Consider the following 4,944-nt stretch of genomic DNA (forward strand, 5'->3'; position numbering starts at 1 on the left):
AGCACCAGGCTTTCAGGTAGGTGTGGTTAAATTAAGTTAAATTTAAGTAAGTTAATCAGCAAAGTCAATCCAATCAATCTTAATATTATCCCCTTGAGAAGGGGCCTCTGGGTATCCCAAAACCCACTATTTTCTCAGAAACCCCTCTGTGCTTCATTAAGAAACATTGTTACCTTAAATGAAGCAATAATATTACAAGTACTTGTAAAGGGTTCTATGATGACTAACAATGTAAAGAGGAATGAAAAGAAAGAAGAGAATTTGAGTGATGCATTGACCAAAAAAAAAAAAAAACTAAAGGGGGCAGTCCCCTTTAGGAGGTAGATATTACAAATAGTATATGCAATAGGAAAAGGAAAACAGGAAAATGTCCATTTAAGTCTTTGGAAGTCTTTTCTCAGATGATTTTTGGGATGTCATCTGGGTGTAGCTCTGGATTCCTGGCAGGGTCTAGGGTATAGTTGTAGAGAAGTCTCTCAGGTGTTTCAGATGCTGATGATCAGCTAGAAGTCTCAGCTGGAAATTTTCCTAAAAAATCAATCTTAACATAACTTTAAATAGTTTTTCCAATAACCAAATTAAACAATGAGAGTTCTCAAAAACATATGTCTAAGGAAATTTAGAATCTTTTATAGATCTTAGAATTACATATTGTCCAGTTGTCACATATAAAACAGATATAATAAAAACAAAAATTGAAATTTTTTAAACTTAATATTACTGTAAAATCCCTTGTGGAGAATAAATTGAGAAGATATAATATAAAAGTTGTCAGATTAATTTCAGTTATAATAACTTCTAACAAAAGTGGATGTCTCCTCAAGTTACTTGCAAAAGAGTCCATAAGTTATGCTGATTATACCTTTCTTTAGTACAGGGCTAAGACAATTGTGATATTAACTAAGAAAAAGATTTATATCCTGGTTTCATCACTTTTTGCATCATCTGCCTAATTATCTTCATGCCATTATGAGAAATTAAAGAATCTAATATAACTGTTAACAGATGTCAAGGCCTAATCCAACATTGTATCCATCATGACATCTGAGATAATTATGGGGTTACCATAAAAGAACATAGAAGTAAGAGAAATGAGCGTTGCCAAACTTCATAGCTCTGCAGACAGCCAGTGCTCATGGTGGAGGACTTGGAGAAAGGAGAGAGCCAGGCTGAGCTCTATTTCTCTTTTAGGCTAGATAGGCCTTCTTAACTTTCTGAGTCATGTGTTCTCTCTTTACTGATATTTAATATACTTTAATAAATGATTAATACCCAAAAAAAACTGGTGCTAAAGCCTCAAATTTATAAGTAGCACTACATTAGGAACCCCAGCTAAGTTTCCCTGAAAGTTGGGACAGAAATAAGGCTACCACATATAATTTTAATCCCTGTCCTTGTATGGGTGGAACTACTACTACCCTTGGACAAGACTCTCACTCTCATCTACTTATTATCTCAGACCCTTCCAACTCAGCAGGAGTGTTTTTTTTTTCTTTCTAAGTGCCTATGGAAAACAGTGGAAAAGAACCTTCCCATTTAATGGGTGAGAGGTTGAATATCAGCTTTAATTCACATTTCTATATGTGAAGCAAGGCTATGTGCTTGCTCCCATGTTTTGGTTTTTTTGTTGTTTTTGGTTTTTTGGGTTTTTTTTAGTGAGGCAATTGGGGTTAAGTGACTTGCCCAGGATCACACAGCTAGTAAGTGTCAAGTGTCTGAGGCCAGATTTGAACTCAGGTCCTCCTGACTCCAGGGCTGGTGTTTTATCCACTGTGCCACCTAGCTGCCCCTCCCATGCTTTTTAACATGATGTTTTCAGCAATTTTTGTCAGATGCCTTCAATGAGGGTAAACATGGCATCAAAGTCAGCTACTGCACTGATAGTAAATTACTTACTTAACTAAGAAAGGCTACAAGTCAAGTCTATATTGGAAAGAGTTGATGTCTGATTTTTTATTTGCAGATGATTGTGCACTCAATGAAGACTCTGAAGCTGAGATGCAATGAAGTATGTATAGATTTTCTCCTGCTTGTGCTAATTTTGGCCTAACCAAAAAAACAAAAACAAAAACAAAAAACAAAGGTGCTCCACTAGCTAGCACCGCATCATCCACTTGCGGAACCATTAGTTACAGCAGGTGGAGAAGTGTTGAATGCTATGGATAAGTTTACTTACCTTGGCAATATACATTCCAGGGATGTACACATTGATAATGAAATTGACACATGGATTGCCAGTGCTAGTTCAGTGATTGGGAGGATCTGAAGGAAAGAGTGGAAGAAAAGAGGCAGTAGACTGACTACCAAACTGAAGGTCTACAGAGCCAGTGTGCTGACTTCATTGTTGTATGTCTGTGAAACATGCAATGAAACTGAATCACTTCCATTTGAATTGTCTTGAGAAGATTCTAAAGATCACCTGTCGGGATAAGGTATGGGACACTGAGGTACTCTCTAGAGCTAAACTGCCAAGCATTCAAACTCTACCGAAGAGAGTACAACTCCATTGGGCAGGCCACATTAGTCAAATGCCAAATGTATCCTTCATGGAGAACTCACATGAGGTAAATGCTCACATGGTAGGTAGAAGAAGCAAATACAAGGAAACTCTCAAGATCTCTCTGAAGAACTTTTTTTTTTTTTTTTGGTGGGGCAATGAAGGTTAAATTCCTTGCCCAGAGTCACACAGCTAGTATCAAGTGTATGAGAACAGATTTGAACTCAGGTCCTCCTGAATCCAGGGCTGGTACTTCATCCACTGCACCACCTAGCTGTACCCTCTGAAGAACTTTTCAATTGGGAATGAAGGACGACCACCACCTAAAGGGCCTTCCAGCTAACTGACAAAGACTGGGACAGTAACAGTCTAATGGAGGTCTTATTAGGGGTGTCTGTGGTTATTTGCCGCATAGGGTCAGGAGCTTTAAAACCTTCAATCATGAGGATGTCGATCACACATCATACTACATAAGAACATTTCAGGTTCACTGGAAGTTTGTTGATCAGCAGCCTGAGTGTCTCTTGAGATCTTTGAAGACCACTGGGTTCAGTATCCAGAGAAAGTAGCATCAGAAGCACATAGGATATAAACCATCACCAAATAAATTCCCCTTATACCTTCCAAAGTGAGCAGCACTTTGGGTTAGCATAAAGGAATGAAGTTAGGAAGTAAAGCTTAAAGAATGAATAGACAAGGCTCCTCGCCCGCTTCCTCCCGGCTGGCGGCGGTGTCAGTGGCGGCGGGCGCCTGGGCCCCAGGGTCGCGATTCCCCTGTCACTGAGGCCCCGGGGGGCCGCCGGGACCACCAGCCACCATTCCGCTGGGCCTGAAGACCACGTGCAGCGGGCGCGCAGAGCGAGATCCTCTGCAACCACTGCACGGTCGCGGCCGTGCCGCCAGGGGCGCAGGCGCCTCACGGCCCGGCCACGGCGGCCAGACTTGGGTTTCTCTGGTCCCTCGGCGGCCTCACAGCGGAGCAATGGCGGCGGGGGCAGCACACAGAGCAAGCAGGAGATTCACCAGCTCTCTGAACGCCTGCGGAACTCCAAGTACAAGTTGGCTCCAGCGGCCAGAGAAGAAGGTGTTGTAATGGGGGGAAATGGGATACGGGTTTGGGGTTAGGGGTTGGGGTTCTTAGGAATTCCTCTTTAAAGAATTACACCCTCTTGCACACAAAAGTAGTTAGAATAAGGTGGTAGTTTATTTAGGAGCAAGGGAAGGGAAGGGTGGGGGGAGGGAAACCATGAAAGAAATACTTGGACTTTTCATGGGGAGACAGGCACAAAGCACATGGCTCAGAGGTACCAAAATCTCCTCGAACAGGAGAATGGAAGGTACTTTTATAGAGGCCTGATGGGGGTGGACCATCTGCCCGTGAAAAGTTCCTTTGGTGAGGGAGGACCATCCCCCACTGGTGGTAGCTGGGGGAATTGGGTGAGCAGTGGAGGACCATCCCCTACTGGTAGTGACTAGAGGAATTGGGTGAGGGGTGGCTACAGACCTCTCTTCAGAACGCAAAGGCCTCAGCCACACCCAAATTTATCTCCCCAGGGTAAGGGAGACCAGAATGAAGGGTAGGAATCTGAAGCTAGCTCAGTCCGATTTGGTTCAGCTTATCTCTCTAGGCATTATCTGTCCTCTGGTTTAGTTTCTCAAGGAGAAGGTTCCTTGATGTGCCCCAGAGAACTTCTGAGGTGCTCTGCACCCCATGAGAGTGTCTACCAAGGTCAAGGGCCAGAGGCACATCTTTAAACTGAAGAACCCTATCAAAGCTCCTGAAGCAGTTTCCACTATCATTACTGCAGAATCACTGTTTCACAAGGGAATGTATTATCAGATTGGAGATGTTGTTTCTGTAGTGAATGAACAAGATGGAAAAACGTACAACGCTCAGATAAGGGGCTTTTTCCAGGACCAGTACTGCGAGAAGAGCGCAGAGCTAACATGGCTCATTCCCACAATGGACAGCCCCAAAGACCAGTTTGATCCAGCATCTTACATCATAGGACCAGAAGAAGATCTTCCAAGGAAGATGGAATATTTGGAATTTGTTTGTCATGCACCTTCAGAATATTTCAAGTCTCGATCCTCACCATTCCCCACAGTTCCCACTAGACCAGAGAAAGGGTACATATGGACTCATGTTGGATCTACGCAATAACCATTAAGGAAACAGTAGCCAACAACTTGTAGTCTAGGACGGCTTGTTATGACTCAGTTTTCCTATGTCCTCTATGTGCACCATTACAAGATGTCCTGTAGTATACTTACTGAAACTGTTGGCTAGCTGAAGAAGTGACTTTTTAGAATATCTTTCATTATTACCAAGTAGGTAAATAGTGTCCTTTTGGACATGCATTTTTCTTCACTCATTTGTAATCAGTCTTTTTAAAGAATTATTCTGAAGAGGTATCTACATAGAATAGGGTAGAAATAGGATAGAC

The 4,944-nt window shown here is 42.4% G+C and overlaps 1 pseudogene; it reads left to right on the forward strand.

Moving 5' to 3' along the window:
* The first annotated feature begins 3,182 nt into the window (after positions 1 to 3,182).
* On the forward strand, positions 3,183 to 4,693 carry LOC122745674 (annotated as a pseudogene).
* Positions 4,694 to 4,944: the final 251 nt, after the last annotated feature.

Source organism: Dromiciops gliroides, chromosome 1 (assembly GCF_019393635.1).
Source record: "Dromiciops gliroides isolate mDroGli1 chromosome 1, mDroGli1.pri, whole genome shotgun sequence".
NCBI lineage: Eukaryota > Metazoa > Chordata > Mammalia > Microbiotheria > Microbiotheriidae > Dromiciops > Dromiciops gliroides.